Source organism: Ranitomeya variabilis, chromosome 5, assembly GCF_051348905.1.
Source record: "Ranitomeya variabilis isolate aRanVar5 chromosome 5, aRanVar5.hap1, whole genome shotgun sequence".
NCBI lineage: Eukaryota > Metazoa > Chordata > Amphibia > Anura > Dendrobatidae > Ranitomeya > Ranitomeya variabilis.
This window is the reverse complement of record NC_135236.1, coordinates 445,413,460-445,435,776: the sequence shown is the minus strand read 5'-3', so window position 1 is coordinate 445,435,776 and position 22,317 is coordinate 445,413,460.

The following is a 22,317-nucleotide window of genomic DNA, read 5'->3' as shown; positions in this document are numbered from 1 at the left end:
ATACAATATATGGCATGAAGTGGTAGTTCCAGCTCCTTAAAATTCAAAGTCTTTATTTTCCAAGTTAAAACTTCATAGTCATCAAATAATCCTTGTACATCATGGATGCATAGGCAGCGAAAAAGAAAGGTATAAGCAACGCGTTTCGATCAACTAAGATCTTTGTCACAGCTTAATCCTACATCTACCTTCTAGTTCTTATAAGGTGTTCCATCTACTCTTACACAGCTGATTTGATCACCTGGTATTAATTACAGAGTCTGCACCTATCAAATTTCACAGAAAAATTACAAATCTTTAAAACGTCATAATTAGTGTTGAGCATTCCGATATCGCAAGTATCGGGTATCGGCCGATACTTGCGGTATCGGAATTCCGATACCGAGTTCCGATACTTTTGTGGTATCGGGAATCGGTATCGGAACCATATTCATGTGTAAAATAAAGAATTAAAATAAAAAATATGGATATACTCACCTCTCCGGCGGCCCCTGGATCTTACTGATGTAACCGGGAGCCTCCGTTCCTAAGAATGAGAGCGTGAAGGGCCTTCGATGACGTCGCGGCTTCTGATTGGTCGCGTGAGCGGTCACGCGACCAATCAGAAGCCGCGACGTCAGCCGTGACGTCATCGAAGGTCCTTCACGGGCTCATTCTTAGGAACGGAGGCTCCCGGTTACAGCGGTAAGATCCAGGGGCCACCGGAGAGGTGAGTATATCCATATTTTTTATTTTAATTCTTTATTTTACACATGAATATGGATCCCAGGGCCTGAAGGAGAGTTTCCTCTCCTTCAGACCCTGGGAACCATTCCGATACTTTGCGTCCCATTGAAATGCATTGGTATCGGGTATCGGTATCGGCGATATCCGATATTTTTCGGGTATCGGCCGATACTATCCGATACCGATACTTTCAAGTATCGGACAGTATCGCTCAACACTAGTCATCATAATACATACAAATGACTTAATAAATACAACAACTAGTTACAAATAATGGTACATTAATTCAATTCTCCTATTCAGGCCATTTGGATTTCTTGTTTCTAGATTATAAATCCAAAATGCCTCTCTGGTTAAGAGGCGTCTTTTTATATCTCCACCTCGCGGTGATTTTTTTATTTGTTCTAAACCTTGGACTTTCATTGCTGATATATTTCCAGCATGGTGGGTTATAAAGTGTTTTGCTACCATGGAGATATTGCGATTATTACTATTTCCTTTTAGTGTAGCTCTCAAATGTTCGGATATGCACGTCTTGAATTTTCTTGTGGTGCAACCCACATATGTTAAATTACAGATCTCACAATCTATTTCATAGACCACATTAGTCGTATGACAATTTATGAATTGCTTTATATTATACATTGATGAATTTTTCTTGTCAGTGAAGGTTTTACTTGTAAATGCATGTTCACATGTACTGCACGATGTGGTTCCACACTTATAGAAGCCATTGACTTCCAGCCATGTACTCGATTTGGTTCTGGTCAGAAATAGTCCCTGGTAGATTAAGTTTCCTATTGTAGGTGCTCTCCTAGCTACCACATTAATGCCCTCCCCCAATATTTTGGATAGTGTAGTGTCCTCATAGAGAATTGGCAAGCGTTTATTAATAATATGTTTTATTTGATTAAATTGTGGGCTATATTGTAAACAGATGAATGGTTTCTATTTTCTGTGATCTTTTATTTTCCTATCCTGTCTCCTAGGTACTAACATACTTTCTCTATCTTTTTTATCTACTATATTTTCTGCTCTTTTTAAAGACCATCTGGGATATTTCTTGCACCTAACTTAATTTCCAGTTCTTTAAATTCTTTGTTCATATCATCTGTTCTGCTACAATTTCTTTTTAGTCTACTGTACTCCCCCACTGGTATCGACTTAATGGTGTGTTTGGGGTGGCTACTTGTAGCATGCAGGACAGTATTCCCACTGATAGGTTTTACATGCGTTTTGTTTTACATGCGTTTTGTTAATAATGGTATCACCTTCTGTGCCTAGTAACTCCAGATCCAAGAATGAAATATGTTTCCTATCGCACCTGTGAGTGAATTTAATATTAAAACTATTGTTATTCATGTATTTAACAAATTCTGGTATGGCAGACACATCTCCCCCCCATATGATGAGCAGGTCATCGATGTATCTGCCATACCAGAGGGATATATATACCAGGATGGGGGACATATACAGTGGGGCAAAAAAGTATTTAGTCAGTCAGCAATAGTGCAAGTTCCACCACTTAAAAAGATGAGAGGCGTCTGTAATTTACATCATAGGTAGACCTCAACTATGGGAGACAAACTGTGAAAAAAAAATCCAAAAAATCACATTGTCTGTTTTTTTATCATTTTATTTGCATATTATGGTGGAAAATAAGTATTTGGTCAGAAACAAACAATCAAGATTTCTGGCTCTCACAGACCTGTAACTTCTTCTTTAAGAGTCTCCTCTTTCCTCCACTCATTACCTGTAGTAATGGCACCTGTTTAAACTTGTTATCAGTATAAAAAGACACCTGTGCACACCCTCAAACAGTCTGACTCCAAACTCCACTATGGTGAAGACCAAAGAGCTGTCAAAGGACACCAGAAACAAAATTGTAGCCCTGCACCAGGCTGGGAAGACTGAATCTGCAATAGCCAACCAGCTTGGAGTGAAGAAATCAACAGTGGGAGCAATAATTAGAAAATGGAAGACATTCAAGACCACTGATAATCTCCCTCGATCTGGGGCTCCACGCAAAATCCCACCCCGTGGGGTCAGAATGATCACAAGAACGGTGAGCAAAAATCCCAGAACCACGCGGGGGGACCTAGTGAATGAACTGCAGAGAGCTGGGACCAATGTAACAAGGCCTACCATAAGTAACACACTACGCCACCATGGACTCAGATCCTGCAGTGCCAGACGTGTCCCACTGCTTAAGCCAGTACATGTCCGGGCCCGTCTGAAGTTTGCTAGAGAGCATTTGGATGATCCAGAGGAGTTTTGGGAGAATGTCCTATGGTCTGATGAAACCAAACTGGAACTGTTTGGTAGAAACACAACTTGTCGTGTTTGGAGGAAAAAGAATACTGAGTTGCATCCATCAAACACCATACCTACTGTAAAGCATGGTGGTGGAAACATCATGCTTTGGGGCTGTTTCTCTGCAAAGGGGCCAGGACGACTGATCCGGGTACATGAAAGAATGAATGGGGCCATGTATCGTGAGATTTTGAGTGCAAACCTCCTTCCATCAGCAAGGGCATTGAAGATGAAACGTGGCTGGGTCTTTCAACATGACAATGATCCAAAGCACACCGCCAGGGCAACGAAGGAGTGGCTTCGTAAGAAGCATTTCAAGGTCCTGGAGTGGCCTAGCCAGTCTCCAGATCTCAACCCTATAGAAAACCTTTGGAGGGAGTTGAAAGTCCGTGTTGCCAAGCGAAAAGCCAAAAACATCACTGCTCTAGAGGAGATCTGCATGGAGGAATGGGCCAACATACCAACAACAGTGTGTGGCAACCTTATGAAGACTTACAGAAAACGTTTGACCTCTGTCATTGCCAACAAAGGATATATTACAAAGTATTGAGATGAAATTTTGTTTCTGACCAAATACTTATTTTCCACCATAATATGCAAATAAAATGATAAAAAAAACAGAGACAATGTGATTTTCTGGATTTTTTTTTCACAGTTTGTCTCCCATAGTTGAGGTCTACCTATGATGTAAATTACAGACGCCTCTCATCTTTTTAAGTGGTGGAACTTGCACTATTGCTGACTGACTAAATACTTTTTTGCCCCACTGTAGTCTAAGTGCACATCTCCAATTGAAGACATTCATTATCTCCCTTCTTCTTCATCCGATGCAGACCGCTGTGACTTCTTCCAACCTGTCACTGCAGAATGTAACACATAGACATACAGTATATGGTTAGTCACATCTAGAGCATTCTCCCCACTTTCCCCCCAGTATTAGGCCAGGGTCACACTTGCGAGTTCAATGCGAGAAACTCGCACAAGTCTCTCTCATCAAGTCCCGGCACTGCCACCGCCACTCGGGACCTGAGCATGTGGCTGCATGTACAGTGGGGCAAAAAAGTATTTAGTCAGTCAGCAATAGTGCAAGTTCCACCACTTAAAAAGATGAGAGGCGTCTGTAATTTACATCATAGGTAGACCTCAACTATGGGAGACAAACTGAGAAAAAAAATCCAGAAAATCACATTGTCTGATTTTTTATCATTTTATTTGCATATTATGGTGGAAAATAAGTATTTGGTCAGAAACAAAATTTCATCTCAATACTTTGTAAAATATCCTTTGTTGGCAATGACAGAGGTCAAACGTTTTCTGTAAGTCTTCACAAGGTTGCCACACACTGTTGTTGGTATTTTGGCCCATTCCTCCATGCAGATCTCCTCTAGAGCAGTAATGTTTTTGGCTTTTCGCTTGGCAACACGGACTTTCAACTCCCTCCAAAGGTTTTCTATAGGGTTGAGATCTGGAGACTGGCTAGGCCACTCCAGGACCTTGAAATGCTTCTTACGAAGCCACTCCTTTGTTGCCCTGGCGGTGTGCTTTGGATCATTGTCATGTTGAAAGACCCAGCCACGTTTCAACTTCAATGCCCTTGCTGATGGAAGAAGGTTTGTACTCAAAATCTCACGATACATGGCCCCATTCATTCTTTCATGTACCCGGATCAGTCGTCCTGGCCCCTTTGCAGAGAAACAGCCCCAAAGCATGATGTTTCCACCACCATGCTTTACAGTAGGTATGGTGTTTGATGGATGCAACTCAGTATTCTTTTTCCTCCAAACACGACAAGTTGTGTTTCTACCAAACAGTTCCAGTTTGGTTTCATCAGACCATAGGACATTCTCCCAAAACTCCTCTGGGTTTTCCAAATGCTCTCTAGCAAACTTCAGATGGGCCCGGACATGTACTGGCTTAAGCAGTGGGACACGTCTGGCACTGCAGGATCTGAGTCCATGGAGGCGTAGTGTGTTACTTATGGTAGGCCTTGTTACATTGGTCCCAGCTCTCTGCAGTTCATTCACTAGGTCCCCCCGTGCGGATCTGGGATTTTTGCTCACCGTTCTTTGCTCATTCTGACCCCACGGGGTGGGATTTTGCGTGGAGCCCCAGATCGAGGGAGATTATCAGTGGTCTTGTATGTCTTCCATTTTCTAATTATTGCTCCCACTGTTGATTTCTTCACTCCAAGCTGGTTGGCTATTGCAGATTCAGTCTTCCCAGCCTGGTGCAGGGCTACAATTTTGTTTCTGGTGTCCTTTGACAGCTCTTTGGTCTTCACCATAGTGGAGTTTGGAGTCAGACTGTTTGAGGGTGTGCACAGGTGTCTTTTTATACTGATAACTAGTTTAAACAGGTGCCATTACTACAGGTAATGAGTGGAGGAAAGAGGAGACTCTTAAAGAAGAAGTTACAGGTCTGTGAGAGCCAGAAATGTTGATTGTTTGTTTCTGACCAAATACTTATTTTCCACCATAAAATGCAAATAAAATGATCAAAAAAAAGACAATGTGATTTTCTGGATTTTTTTTTCTCAGTTTGTCTCCCATAGTTGAGGTCTACCTATGATGTAAATTACAGATGCCTCTCATCTTTTTAAGTGGTGGAACTTGCACTATTGCTGACTGACTAAATACTTTTTTGCCCCACTGTATTTCTATGCACCTGAGCGCTCCGGTCCCGAGTGCCGGTGGCAGTGCCGGGTATTGATGCGAGAGACTCATGTGAGTTTCTCACATTGAACTCGCAAGTGTGACCCCGGCATTACATTAACACTCTCTTCCTTTTGTACCAACTAATAGTATCCACAAAAATAAAATACAATACAGTAATGATGTGTGTGTTTCCCATACAGTGGTAAGGCTTATCTAACCTTTGTGAACAAATATATTAAAATTAACCCCAGCATGCCATTCATTGTATACATTTTATGTCCCCTCACAGATGTGACATACAGTAGCATTGTTCATTATGCCCCCACACAGGTGTAACATCTCCCTTTGTGATGCTCAATATAGATGTAATATTCGCCTTTGTGGCCCCATTAACAATATCCATCTATAGGTTCCAATACATGAATAATGTCCACCTATGTGGCCTAAAAACAATAATAATATCCTGCTGTGTTGCCTTCTGTGGTGCAGTAAAAGGTGTAGTGCTGGACGGAAGATATATTTCTCCCAGCAGGATAAGTTTTGGCCTGTTATTTTCCTAAGGTTGAGGACCTGCAGTGATGTCACGATCACATGATCAGCCCATGTGATGGTACCTCACCTGTGGGTGTGGCTATAGACTATGTAATGGAGTTTCTTTTGTTTGGCACATGTTATTCTGCGTGTGGAGCTGGGCTGGAACGAGCCTGAACTGTTTTTCTCTGCCACATATGCCACAAAGGTTGGTGACTTGACTGTTAACAACCCTGGGAATGGCACCTGGTGGAAGCCGCTGACTTGGCAGCCGCTTAGTTAAGCCCGTCCCTTGTAAGGTTGTGTCTGAGACCAGTGGTTCTCCAAGCTGGAGTATATTTGTTTTTCTTCTTACTTTCTGTCTCGGACTGTTTAAAGTGTCAGTAAACCACTGAAGTTTGGACTGGAAGCCTGTGTGTTGCCTCATTACTGCTACCACTGCTCACCTGAGCAAATCCCTACACTTCATACAGTAATATTGCCCACCTATATTGCCCCTACCTAGTAGTAATGCCCCTCTTATGCCACCGCAGTGCGCCCCACAGTGCTCCTCACAACACTGTTTAAAAAACCAGTAACATTTCTCACCTGTCCCTGCTCCCATGCCAAGTGTCTCTTTATTCTTCCTTCTTTTCCTGTCTGCTTATGATCAAGCATGCAAGCGAAGAGAAGCACTCCCAAGAATACTTCGATTTGTACATCCCTTAGCATTTTGCATGTTGTACAGTGTGAATGTGCTCATATAGTTGTTGATCACCATCTTCTCCTGATACCAGTGCAATTCTGGTCCTCTTGTGTATCATGTGAACATAATTGGGATTAGCCAGATCACACCTCATCTGTGTGGACCAAAAGTTGATTTTCTCAATGCAATTACACTGAGAAAGCATATCAGGTCTAGGTAGCAGTCATGTGGTGACGAAGAATATCGCTGATATCAGAAAAGAAAAAAATTAGAAAAAAAAGGTTACTTTTTGGCTATTAGCCCTATGGTCATAACTTCATAACTATCACTCTGTCCCATTCTTAAGAATCTATGTAAACAACAGATTTGTGATATTTTACCTTTATATTACTACTAGAAATAGGCCTGATGCTATCGCATCGGGAGAGCGATGAAATTAACATCCATGTATACATTGTAGGGTTTCCCTTACTTCGGGTCTTGGGGGACACTCGCTTTGCACGGGAATAATGCATACAGGCACGATATCTCACACAAATTAAGTCCATTCTGGTTTATTAAAGCGTCATAAACCACACCGTAAGCCAGGTTACACGTCACCAGCTTACATAGTCTGTTACTTTAATACGTGTGGCTTTACAAAGCATTCAATAGTCACGCCTTATCTCTCCAGTCACCAGGTGACTGCACAGTTCATTACAGTTCATTGTATGCATCAACAGAACATATTAACCACCAGCAGTCTGTTCCAATGGCAGATACGTCTCTGCCATATATTACAGGTTTTTTCCCAAACCAGGGGTTACCTCTCAGGAGCTCCGGCTCCACACACTGACTCCGGCCAGTGCTGGTTCACAGGGAAACTGCCTCACTGGGATCACCATCCTTGTGCCCAGAGAACTCGGATAGTCCAGACCCACAGTAGGAACTGTAGCTTCCCCAACACAGAAATCGTCTCAGGCTCTGTAGATGCAGCCTTTCCATGCGCTTCCAGGAAGTCTAATCACAGGCACTTCCAGCACACAGGCCATCAGTCCATGATCTTACCAAGTGCTTACAGGACTCCAGTCCTTCCCAGGACAATCCAACACTCTGACCATTCCAGGACTCACACTCTTACCAGGTGCTTGCAGGACTCCAGCCCATACCAGGACAATCCAACACCTCGAGCATTCAGTCCTTAGCCTCAGCAGTGCTTCCATTACTCCAGTCCCTACAAGGACAATCCAACACACAGGCTATTGCAGGACTCACTCTTACCAGGCACTTGCAGGACTCCAGTCCCTAGCAGGACAATCCAACACCTCTAGCATTCAGTCCATAGCCTCAGCAGTGCTTCCAGGACTCCAGCCCACTTCAGGACAATCCAACACACAGGCTATTGCAGGACTCACCTTTCAGTGCTTCCAGGATGTCTCCACTGCCAGGAGACTCCAACACTGACTGTCCACTAGGTCCCCGGTCTCAGGTTCTTCCAGGACTTCTCCATACCAGACTCCAACACCAACCGTCCAGGACCTTGCACATGGATCCAACAGATCCATGCAGTCTGACCATGTGACCCACACCCTGGTCACATTATCTAGGTGTAACCACTCCCCTGGGTGGGAGTGTGGGTGTGTGTGGCTAGTTTGACCCTCTCATCTCTCATAACTAGCCCTGCCAGTCTCCCATTAGCATTACACAATTACTTGTGGGACTACAGGTCCCAGCACACCAACCTAACTTCTGACTGACAGCACAGAGTGTCTTCCTCTGCAACACATACACCGGCCATTCATTTATTCCTCCAAGCGCATCTTGAAGCACACACAGCGCCCCCTGGCTGTAACGTGGGTCACTGCACCACATACCTCCCCCTTTGTTCAACCCTATTGGGGTGGACACATGACATAAACCTGGGGTCCCAATACCCTGTACCTACGTCATCTTTGACAGGCCTCCAACTGCTCCCAGCTGTCAATTTGTTGGCCTTGGGCTTTAACCCTTGAGTCACCATCCGTCTGTGTCACTAGACCCTTTCTGGTCAACATCTTTGCTCACCTCTGCCAAGTCCCAGAGTTGGTCAGACCCACACTTCTGTCTGGTCATATAGTCTGGCATGGCTACCACCGTCATCCTGATGTCACCTTGTGGAGAACTATCATTCCACTGCATCAGTGCTTCTATCAGCACAACATTATACTCAGCGCTAGTGGTTCCTACTGGCAATGACACGTCACAGTCAATGTAGAGGCAGGCTGTCAAGCGTCCTTTAATGTCCCCACTTGTGTCATTCACTCTTGTCCCTATCCCAGGTGACACAGTGCACTCATGAGGGGTCCTCATCCAAGACACTCCACTCCCTGAGTCTATGAGCGCCATTACACATTCTCCATCCAACGAAAAGGAGCACTGTCGTGATAAAACATTGAGCGATTCACCGTATAGCACGGACCTGTATAGCATGAACTACGTTGTTCCCGACTACAGTCCAATGGTACATTCGCCGCCGCCTTTTTTTGCCACCACCCCTATTTGGGTTACCGCCCCCTTTTGGAACTCCACCCTTTTTAGCAATCAGCCCTGTTTGGGACACCACCCCTTCCCTGGGGTACACCCCGTGGACTCCCCACAGTATTTTCAGGCCCCAGTTCGCACAGTACACCAATGTGACTCTGGCCTTGCACTGGCCCTTTAAGAGTCTGTACGCTCTGGACCCGCAATGTTTTTTTTTTCTCTCTTTCTTTTCTTTTGCTGCAACTACAGCTACACTTCACAATGCTCCATACGGCTCCACCGCAAACTTTGTGGACCTGCCGATCCACAGCAAGATGCTTGTCACCTTCGTAACCCCGCCGAGTTACAGCAAGATGCTTGTCCCCTTCGTAACCCCACCGAGTTACAGGCATTACTGCACAAACACACTTTCTCACTGATCCCAATCAGCATAACACATGGTTGTCAGACCGTCGACTCCTCTGGCTCAGCCAGCACTGCACATGTGCTCCTTGCCTGCATTCTCCACCTCCCCTTGAGAAAGCTGGTTACCGCGTAAGCGAAACGCGCGTCGGGGGTCTTTGTCTTTTTCTTCTCCGGTCCCAGCCTGGTATCCTGGGTAGCCCACATCATTCAGCGGTAAGCATACTTGCGGTGCTTATTACCGGTGACTGCGGTCACTGCATTGCACCTACTTAGCTTATTGTTAGCTTGCGGCTACGTTTACTTTCTACCTGCGGTTTTCTGCAGCACATTGGATTAATTGGGCCCCGTTCACCAGCGGTACCGTCTTTCCCCATCCTTTATGCACCTTACATGCAGTTTCTATTTATGTTTTGTACTAATTTAATTTATGTGCGTATTTACACATTATATATTTAATAAATATTTAATAAATTTTGATACCCAATATACTCCTTCTGTTCTCCTTATTCTTAGTATTGCTATGGAGTGGGTGGCCTTTTGTATAGGCCTGGGGTTTTTCTGCACTATTATGTGTTAATTTGCCCCCTTTTTGTGCCGGTTTTGTCGGTAATATGTTCTCTGGTTGTGTGTTAATTCTCCACCAATTGCAGCGTTTCCCTTACTTCGGGTCTTGGGGGACACTCGCTTTGCATGGGAATAACGCATACAGGCATGGTATCTCACACAAATTAAGTCCATTCTGGTTTATTAAAGCATCATAAACCGCACCGTAAGCCAGGTTACACATCACCAGCTTACATAGTCTGTTACTTTAATACGTGTGGCTTTACAAAGCATTCAATAGTCATGCCTTATCTCTCCAGTCACCAGGTGACTGCACAGTTTATTACAGTTCATTGTATGCATCAACGGAACATATTAACCACCAGCAGTCTGTTCCAATGGCAGATACGTCTCTGCCGTATATTACAGTTTTTTTCTCATACCTGGGGTTACCTCTCAGGAGCTCCGGCTCCACACACTGACTCCCGCCAGTGCTGGTTCACAGGGAAACTGCCTCACTGGGATCACCATCCTTGTGCCCAGAGAACTCGGATAGTCCAGACCCACAGTAGGAACTGTAGCTTCCCCAACACAGAAACCGTCTCAGGCTCTGTAGATGCAGCCTTTCCATGCGCTTCCAGGAAGTCCAATCACAGGCACTTCCAACACACAGGCCATCAGTCCATGATCTTACCAAGTGCTTACCGGACTCCAGTCCTTCCAAGGACAATCTGTTGTGAACTATAGTTCTTGGCTCCCTCTTGTGGTCATTAGCGGTATGGCAAATGGAGTTTCTTTCCCCAGGTTGGCACTCACCTGCTTCGTTTGGTCTGGGTTGTCCTATATTAACTTCCTGGATACTCAGTATTGTGCCTGGATTCGTTGTTATCAGACCTTGTCTGTTTTCTCCTGTCTCCTGGTCTCCTGATTTTGCAAGATAAGCTAAGTCCTGCTTTCTTATTTTTGTGCATTTGAATTTCCCTTATTTTGTTCCAGCTTTGTTTAAAATGTGATTCCTGTTTTTGCTGGAAGCTCAAGGGAGGCTGTTATCCTCCCCCCACACCGTTAGTCGGTGCGGGGGTTCTTGGATATTCAGTGTGGATATTTTGTAGGGTTTTTGCTGACCGTATAAGTCATCTTTCTATTTTCTGCTATTAAGTCAGTGGGCCTCTCTTTGCTAAATCTAGTTCATTCTTACGTTTGTCATTTCTTCTTACCTCACCGTTATTATTTGTTGGGGGCTTGTATTTTAACTTTGGGGTTCCTTTCTCTTGAGGCAAGAGAGGTCTTATTTTCTCTGAAAGGGTTAGTTAGTTCTCCGGCTGGCGCGAGACGTCTAGAACCAACGTAGGTACGTTCCCTGGCTGCTGCTAGTTGTTTGTGCTAGGATCAGGTATACGGTCAGTCAAGTTACCACTTCCCTATGAGCCAGTTTTTGTGTTTGCAGACTTAGCTGGTACTCCTGAGATCCTCTGCCATTAGGATCATAACAGTAATCCAGGCCCTGAAAAGTGCATTGCTGAAGCGGGACTATAAGAAAAGAAGTCTGAGTTTTTTTTGTTTTTTTTTCCTTTTCTTCCTCCCCTTTATCTCTGAGTGGCTTGAAGCTCTGCTGCAGACAGGAATGTTCAGACTCTGATTACTAGTGTGGATCAGCTTGCTGAACGTGTGCAGGGCATTCAGGATTTTGTTATTAGCAGTCCTATGTCAGAACCTAAGATACCTATTCCAGAGCTGTTCTCTGGAGATCGATTTAAATTTGGGAATTTTAGGAATAATTGTAAATTGTTTCTATCTTTGAGACCTCGTTCGTCTGGAAACTCAGCTCAACAAGTTAAAATTGTTATCTCCTTCTTGCGTGGCGACCCTCAGGATTGGGCTTTTTCATTGGCGCCAGGAGATCCGGCATTGGCAAATATTGATGCGTTTTTTCTGGCGCTCGGATTGCTTTATGAGGAGCCCAATCTTGAAATACAGGCAGAAAAAGCATTGCTGGCTATTTCTCAGGGCCAGGATGAAGCTGAGGTGTACTGCCAAAAATTTCGGAAGTGGTCCGTGCTCACTCAGTGGAATGAGTGTGCTCTGGCCGCAAATTTCAGAAATGGCCTTTCTGAAGCCATTAAAAATGTGATGGTGGGTTTTCCCATTCCTAGAAGTCTGAATGATTCTATGGCTCTTGGCCATCCAGGTTGATCGGCGGTTGCGGGAGCGCAAAACTGCTAATCCTCTGGCAGTGTTGTCTGAACGGACACCTGACTCAATGCAATGTGATAGAATCCTGACTAGAACTGAACGGCAAAATCATAGGCGTCAGAATGGGTTGTGTTTTTACTGTGGTGATTCTACACATGTTATCTCGGCATGCTCTAAACGGCCATCAAAGGCTGTTAGTCCTGTCGCCATTGGTAATTTGCAGCCTAAGTTCATTTTGTCTGTGACTTTGATTTGCTCATTATCTTCCTACCCTGTTATGGCATTTGTGGATTCAGGTGCTGCCCTGAGTCTTATGGATTTATCATTTGCCAAGCGCTGTGGTTTTGTCCTAGAGCCTCTAGAAAATCCTATTCCTCTTAGAGGAATTGATGCTACGCCATTGGCGGAGAATAAACCGCAGTATTGGACACAAGTGACCATGTGCATGTCTCCTGAACATCGGGAGGTGATTCGTTTTCTTGTTTTGCATAAAATGCAGGATTTGGTCGTTCTGGGTCTGCCATGGTTAAAGACCCATAATCCAGTTTTGGATTGGAAGGCTATGTCCTTGTCAAGTTGGGGTTGTCAGGGAATTCATTGCGATTCCTCGTCGGTGTCTATTGCTTCTTCTACTCCTTCTGAAGTCCCTGAGTATTTGTTGGACTATCAGGATGTATTCAGTGAGTCAAGGTCCAGTGCCCTTCCTCCTCATAGGGACTGTGACTGCGCTATTGATTTGATTCCTGGTAGTAAATTTCCTAAGGGACGACTATTTAATCTGTCTGTACCTGAACATGCCGCGATGCGTGCTTATATTAAGGAGTCTTTGGAGAAGGGACATATTCGTCCATCCTCTTCCCCTCTTGGGGCGGGATTCTTTTTTGTGGCCAAGAAAGACGGCTCTTTGAGACCGTGTATAGACTATCGGCTTTTGAATAAAATCACTGTCAAATTTCAATATCCTTTGCCACTATTGTCGGACTTGTTTGCCCGGATTAAGGGTGCCAAGTGGTTCACCAAGATAGATCTTCGCAGTGCGTACAACCTTGTGCGCATTAAGCAGGGAGATGAATGGAAAACTGCGTTCAATACGCCCAAAGGTCATTTTGAGTACTTGGTGATGCCTTTTGGGCTTTCTAATGCCCCCTCAGTGTTTCAGTCCTTCATGCATGACATTTTCCGGAAGTATCTGGATAAATTTATGATTGTTTATCTGGATGATATTCTGGTTTTCTCTGATGATTGGGATTCTCATGTAAAGCAGGTCAGGATGGTGTTTCAGGTTTTGCGTGATAATGCTTTGTTTGTGAAGGGCTCAAAGTGTCTCTTTGGAGTGCAGAAGGTTTCCTTTTTGGGTTTTATTTTCGCCCCTTCTACTGTGGAGATGGACCCAGTCAAGGTCCGAGCTATTCATGATTGGACTCAACCCACGTCCGTTAAGAGTCTTCAGAAGTTCTTGGGTTTTGCTAATTTCTACCGTCGTTTTATTGCTAATTTCTCTAGCATTGTAAAACCTTTGACGGATATGACCAAGAAGGGTTCTGATGTTGCTAATTGGGCTCCTGCGGCCGTGGAGGCTTTCCGGGAGCTGAAGCGCCGGTTTACTTCGGCGCCTGTTTTGTGCCAGCCTGATGTCTCACTTCCCTTTCAGGTTGAAGTAGACGCTTCTGAGATCGGTGCAGGGGCTGTTTTGTCGCAGAAAGGCTCTGGTTGTTCTGTGATGAGACCATGTGCTTTTTTTTTCTAGGAAGTTTTCGCCTGCTGAGCGGAACTATGATGTTGGTAATCGGGAGTTGTTGGCTATGAAGTGGGCATTTGAGGAGTGGCGTCATTGGCTCGAGGGAGCTAAGCATCGTGTGGTGGTCTTGACTGATCATAAAAATCTGATGTACCTCGAGTCCGCTAAACGCCTGAATCCTAGACAGGCTCGTTGGTCATTGTTTTTCTCCCGTTTTGACTTTGTGGTCTCGTACCTGCCTGGTTCAAAGAATGTGAAGGCTGATGCTCTTTCTAGGAGTTTTGTGCCTGACTCTCCTGGAGTCGCAGAACCAGCGGGTATTCTTAAAGAGGGAGTAATCTTGTCGGCCATTTCTCCTGATTTGCGACGTGTGTTGCAGAGATTTCAGGCTGGTAGACCTGACTCTTGCCCACCTGACAGACTGTTTGTTCCTGATAAATGGACCAGTAGAGTTATTTTCGAGGTTCATTCCTCAGTGTTGGCAGGGCATCCTGGGATTTTTGGTACCAGAGATTTGGTGGCTAGGTCCTTTTGGTGGCCGTCCCTGTCGCGGGATGTGCGATCTTTTGTGCAGTCCTGTGGGATTTGTGCTCGGGCTAAGCCTTGCTGTTCTCGTGCCAGCGGGTTACTTTTGCCCTTGCCCGTCCCGAAGAGGCCTTGGACGCACATTTCCATGGATTTCATTTCAGATCTTCCGGTGTCTCAAGGAATGTCTGTCATCTGGGTGGTCTGTGATCGTTTTTCAAAGATGGTCCATTTGGTGCCCTTGCCTAAGTTGCCTTCCTCTTCCGATTTGGTTCCTTTGTTCCTTCAGAATGTGGTTCATTTGCACAGCATTCCTGAGAATATCGTGTCTGACAGAGGATCCCAGTTTGTGTCCAGATTCTGGAGATCCTTTTGTGCTAGGATGGGCATCGATTTGTCATTTTCATCTGCCTTTCATCCTCAGACTAATGGCCAAACTGAGCGAACTAATCAGACGCTGGAGGCTTATTTGAGATGTTTTGTTTCTGCAAATCAGGATGATTGGGTTACTTTCTTGCCACTGGCTGAGTTTGCCCTTAATAATCGGGCAAGTTCCGCCACCTTGGTTTCACCATTTTTCTGCAACTCTGGTTTTCATCCGCGGTTTTCCTCGGGTCATGTTGAACCTTCTGACTGTCCTGGGGTGGATTCCGTGGTGGATAGGTTGCAGCGGATTTGGAATCTTGTGGTGGACAACTTGAAGTTGTCACAGGAGAAGGCTCAGCACTTTGCCAACCGCCTCCGCGGAGTGGGTCCTCGACTTCGTGTTGGGGATTTGGTTTGGTTGTCTTCTCGGTATGTCCCTCTGAAGGTTTCCTCTCCTAAATTTAAGCCTCGCTTTATTGGTCCTTATAAAATTTTGGAAGTCCTTAATCCGGTGTCGTTTCGTTTGGATCTTCCGGTGTCGTTTGCCATTCACAATGTGTTCCATAGGTCTTTGTTACGGCGGTACGTGGTGCCTATGGTTCCTGCTGTTGAGCCTCCTGCTCCGGTGTTGGTCGAGGGCGAGTTGGAGTATGTGGTGGAGAAGATCTTGGACTCTCGTCTCTCTAGATGGAGACTTCAGTATCTGGTCAAATGGAAGGGCTATGGTCAGGAGGACAATTCCTGGGTGGTCGCCTCTGATGTTCATGCGGCCGATTTGGTTCGTGCCTTTCACGCTGCTCATCCTGATCACCCTGGTGGTCTTGGTGAGGGTTCGGTGACCCCTCCTTAAAGGGGGGTACTGTTGTGAACTATAGTTCTTGGCTCCCTCTTGTGGTCATTAGTGGTATGGCAATTGGAGTTTCTTTCCCCAGGTTGGCACTCACCTGCTTCGTTTGGTCTGGGTGTTCCTATATTAACTTCCTGGATACTCAGTATTGTGCCTGGATTCGTTGTTATCAGACCTTGTCTGTTTTCTCCTGTCTCCTGGTACGTTGAGCATTTGGAAGCCCAGATTCTGGATCTAAATGTGCAGCTGGCAACACTGAGATCCATAGACAATATGGAGAGGAGTTTTCTGCTCACTGAGCAGACGCTCAATGGGATAGATGAGGGGAGGGATGGTAGGATGGAGCTGCAGGACAGTGAAGTAGCTAGCTGGGTGACATTCAGAAAACGGGGTAGTGGGAAGAGTGCCAGGGAGGCTAGTCCTGATCTGGCACACCCCAATAAGTTTGCTAAGTTGGCAGATGAGGGGGGTGCCAATACAGGGGTAGCACTGCTGCAGCCAGGCATGTCCTCTGAAAGCCGGAGGAGTGACTGCTACAGTAAGAAGGGAAATAGGAGAGCAGTACAGGCCAGACAGGTGCTGGTAGTGGGGGACTCAATTATTAGGGGAACAGATAGGGCAATCTGTCACAAAGACAGGGATCATCAAACGGTGTGCTGCCTACCTGGTGCTCGAGTCCGACACATCGCTGATCGGGTGGACAGATTACTGGGAGGGGCTGGTGAGGACCCAGCGGTCATGGTGCACATTGGCACAAATGACAAAGTTAGAGGTAGGTGGAAGGTCCTTAAAGATGATCTCAGGGAATTAGGCTGCAAGCTGAAAGCAAGGACCTCCAAAGTGGTATTTTCCGAAATACTCCCTGTACCACGTGCCACGCCAGAGAGGCAACGGGGGATTAGGGAGTTTAATAAGTGGCTCAAGAATTGGTGTAGGAAGGGGGGGTTTGGGTTCCTGCAGAACTGGGCCAACTTCTCAGTTGGCTACAGGCTCTATGCTTGGGGCGGGCTGCACCTCAATGGGGAAGTTGCAGCTGTGCTGGGGGAGAAAATGGCTACAAGGTTGGAGGAGTGTTTAAACTAGGGATTGGGGGGGAGGGTATTCAATTTATAGGAGGGGAAGATAGGGCAGATAAAGACCTGGGCACAAATAAGGAAGTTGGGGATGGCGGTGGCATGGGGGGGTTAGAACAGTTAATAATTTAAGAAAGAATAGAGGTACAGAGAGGAACATCAAGTGCATGTATACTAATGCCAGAAGCCTCACCAACAAAATGGACGAATTAGAATTAATGTTGTTGGAGCATAATTATGTTATGGTGGGGATATCTGAAATATGGCTGGATGAGAGCCATGACTGGGCTGTTAACTTGCAGGGCTATAGCCTTTTCAGAAATGACCATACAGATAAGCTAGGGGGAGGGGTGTGTCTGTATGTAAAATTGTCCTTAAAACCCATCCGGTGTGATAATATAGGTGAATTTAATGAAAATGTAGAGTCCCTGTGGGTGGAGATAAGGGGAGGGGGAAAAAATAATAAATTACTGATAGGGGTTTGTTATAAATCTCCAAAAATAATGGAAGCAATGGAGAATATCCTAGTAAAGGAAATAGATGAAGCTGCGACTCAAGGAGAAGTCATTATTATGGGGGACTTCAACTACCCTAAAATTGATTGGGGAACAGAAACCTGCAGTTCCAGCAAAGGTAATTGGTTTTTGACAACTATGAGAGACAATTACCTTTCACAACTGGTTCAGGACCCAACATGAAGGGTGGGCACTGCTAGACCTAATATTAACCAACAGGCCAGACCGCATATCAAATATAAGGGTTGGGGGTCACTTGGGGACTAGTGATCACAAAATAATAAGTTTTCGTGTATCCTTTAATAAGATGTGTAGTAGAGGGGTGACAAGGACACTAAACTTCAGGAGGGCAAATTTCCAACGGATGAGAGATGATCTTGGTGCAATTAACTGGGATGATATCCTGAGACATAAAAATACACAAAGAAAATGGGAGACGTTTATTAGCATCCTGGATAGGACCTGTGCACAGTATATACCGTATGGGAATAAGCCACTAGTTCGACCACACTTAGAATACTGTGCACAGTTCTGGTCTCCGGTGTATAAGAAAGACATAGCTGAACTGGAGCGGGTGCAGAGAAGAGCGACCAAGGTTATTAGAGGACTGGGGGTCTGCAATACCAAGATAGGTTATTACACTTGGGGCTGTTTAGTTTGTAAAAACGAAGACTAAGGGGTGATCTTATTTTAATGTATAAATATATGAGGGGACAGTACAAAGACCTTTCTGATGATCTTTTTAATCATAGACCTGAGACAGGGACAAGGGGGCATCCTCTACGTCTGGAGGAAAGAAGGTTTAAGCATAATAACAGATATGGATTCTTTACCGTAAGAGCAGTGAGACTATGGAACTCTCTGCCGTATGATGTTGTAATGAGTGATTCATTACTTACATTTAAGAGGGGACTGGATAGCTTTCTTGAAAAGTATAATGTTACAGGGTATATACACTAGATTCCTTGATAGGGCGTTGATCCAGGGAACTAGTCTGATTGCCGTATCTGGAGTCGGGAAGGAATTTTTTTCCCCAAGGTGGAGCTTACTCTTTGCCACATGGCTTTTTTTTTGCCTTCCTCTGGATCAACATGTTAGGGCATGTTAGGTTAGGCTATGGGTTGAACTAGATGGACTTAAAGTCTTCCCTCAACATTAATAACTATGTAAGATCCATGCAGTCTGACCATGTGACCCACACCCTGGTCACATTATCTAGGTGTAACCACTCCCCTGGGTGAGAGTGTGGGTGTGGGTGGCTAGTTTGACCCTCCCATCTCTCATAGCTAGCCCTGCCAGTCTTCCATTAGCATTACATAATTACTTGTGAGACTACAGGTCCCAGCACACCAACCTAACTTCAGACTGACAGCACACAGTATCTTCCTCTGCAACACACACACAGGCCATTTACACTCCTGCCGGACTTTGTCTCATCACATTTATGCCTCCAAGCACATCTTGAAGCACACACACAGCGCCCCCTAGCTGTAATGTGGGTCACTGCACCACAACATAGACGTCACCGCTATTCCCCATGCAGGCACAGCAACAACCGTGTCATTACCACGCATGTGCAGGTAGAGCGGGTAGACCACTCAGTTGTGGCTGTTACTGCGCCTGCGCGGGAATAGCAGAGACGTGTATGTCACTTGCACAGGTGCAAGTGACACTGCCAGTGGTGCCAAGCCAAGTTTTTGAAAAGTTTGCCAAGCTAAGACAGGACGAGGTGAGGCCAAGTGCATTCAAGAAATTAGTCATTTTTTATGTTACAAATGAGGCATCAATTGTGACAGAAAAGGACCTCAGTCTCTGCAAGGCATACATTTCTGGTAGTGTAGCAATATATTTTAAAAATGCTAAATTCATTATAGAGGCGCAAGCTAGTAATAGCTGTATAATTGTTATCCTTTTATATGGGATATATTAGCGCTCCTGGCATACTGTTTTAGTAAATATTGCCCATAAAGAAAAAACTATGGAGCATCTTTACATAGAACTGTGCGTCTGTTAATCCTCTGTTATTCTTCCTTGAAATGTATGCATAATCATTGTCAAATTCAGTCTGAGATTGACAGAACTGATTGCACGGTGTTAGAGTGTAGAGGGACCAACCCGGGACCAACCTGCCCAAACCTCCGTCCAATTTTAATGGCAAGTTGTCAATTTATTCATAAATTTATGTTGAAGCGGGAGAGGTTGGGGGACAATTAAAGGGAGCCTTTCAGCAAGTTTTTGCTATGTAATCTGAAGACAGCATGTGGTAAGGGTTAAAACATAGATTTCAGCAATGCCTCTTTTATCATGCTCAGTGGTTTTGTTTGCTTGCAATAATTATTTTATCACCAGTAGCTTAGCATAGCTTGGATGCAGCAGAGCATGGCTCCTAGTCCAGCAACTCTCCCTCCAATGATGATCACTGTCAATAAGCATTGTATATGGAGAGCCTGGTGTGGGCGGGGTTAGCTTGCTCAGCTCTGCTTCATTATAAATCTAAATACTCTGATTATGTCAGAACGGCTGCACCCAGTAATCTAAGTGATACATCATTGGATTGAGCTTCTCTTTGCCTACATTAGGCTGCTCTCAGATGAGGTATCCAAAACTTACTGACAGATTCCCTTTAACAGAGGAGCAGAATAATTTAGATACAGCGTACTTATTTCAAGACATATTCAATACAGCATGTTAAAATTCTAATTTTGCTCTACAAAGATTGCTTGAACTCTTACCTCTCACTAGATTAATGTTGCCCAAACCACAGGCTGCATGAATCAGAGCCTGGCTACGTTGCCCATATGTATGACTGGCTACAGTGGTCATGTGGATATATGTAATATTTTACTAGAACAGCTGGATATTGGGTTTGTATAGTTTTTTTTTACCTTTCTCTGCTGCTATGTGTTTTTTTTTTACAATGGGCAGAGATTATCTCCGCTTCTCTAACTTGACCACACATTTGGAACAGCACTATCAGCTCTGTGCTGATTTCCAGGTCGCTCCTTCCCCTGTGCACATGACAGACTGGTCATGCTCTATGCCTACCCATGCTGTGGCTTCACAATAATAATAGCTCTAGAAGCCTGCGCTCTACCTGTGGTCTAATCAATCTAATGTCTAGATCCTTAAATACAAATATCCTTCTCTCTCCCTGTATCCATGTTCTTCATCTCTAACAGTATCTCATAGATTAAGATCTATTTACATTTTTTGCATTGTGCATTAAAGGAATATGTTGGGAGAGTTTCCTGACCTATAACCCTGACAGATGAGATTACATCTCTCTAATAATCCTATATTAAAATTATATACTCCACAATAAAAAGAAAAGTATTTGCAGTTTCCAGAATGGCAGGCACCGTCTTGTGTAAGGAGGGTGCTGCCTCTGACTGCGGCGCCCCCTCCCACTCATTCCCTTGAGGTTCCCTCCTGCCAACTAGCGAATGGGGCGAGGGGGCGGGGCTTAAATTTGTAGAGCCAATGAAAGGGGTGGAAAGTACATTACAGCCTCTTCAGGAGATATATATATATATATATAGTGGCTTGTTGCCGCCCTCTCCTCATCTTCTCCCTCTGTTTTGGGTCCCGGAGGTGCTTGTTCCACCCTCCCTCCCTGTTTTTAAAGTTTTATGTTAATGTTGAATTCTGTTTATTTTCTAGAATCCAAGTCACAGTGGTAAAGAAAGAAAGGACACATGGGTACCGCTCGTCGGCTGACTTGCCTGTGAATATGCAACAGGGCATTTGGCGGCAAGCGTGGTTTTTAATTAAATTTAAGTGCCTTTCTATTGGTTCAAGTTAAATAAGTTAATAAAGCTGTGACCGGCCTTCACCCATCAATTGGTGTTAGTTGTATTATTTCTTATACATATTGGTAATGGGTTGGAGGGTGTGCTGGCAGTTATTATTGGGTGAACTACAAACACAATGTGAAGTTAGCCCTACTCATGCATTGTATCATCCCAGCCAGCCATTCACCGAGACTCTAACATTGTCTGAGTTGGTCAGTGCTAGGCTGATAGCTGTTGATATTGTATTTGTGTCTCATTCCTCTACAGTCGCAGATGGAGGAGCAAGAGGTTAGTTTTATTTTACCACTTTCAGCACTGGTAATTAGCCCTCTTCACTAACTTTAAACCACTTGGGATTGTTGCCATTAAAGGAAGTTTTTTAACTTTCAGAAAAGTGAACCCCAAATGCTCTAATGTACGTAAAATAAGAAGCAAAACAAGCACTCAACCTCCTAGATCCAGCGCCGACTCCTCACTGCTGCTCCATGTCTTGGTTGTGGCAGTGATGTCATGTCGACAATGCGCATCACTGTTGTAGCCAATTACTTAGCTCAGCAGCTATTCTGAGGGGGCTACAGCAGAGATGAGTGCTGATAATGTGATACTACCGCTGCAGCCAAAACACCAAGACCTGAGCCACACCTGGAAGTCAGCACTGGAACCCTGGAGGGTGAGTACCAGCTCTGTTTGTTTGTTTAAAGAAAACCTGTCATGGGATTAATCTACATATTAATAGTGTTATGACTCTGCCTGGACTCCGCACAGAGAGCCCCAACATTATAGCCGATTGTCGGTCAGTGTCAGGAGTGCGGTGGTTACAGCACAATTCACTGAGCGATGACTAATGCTGTGCCGTCGCCACCCCTATGACTGAAAACCCGAGCCTGCCAGCAGGGAAAACGTTAATTTCCTC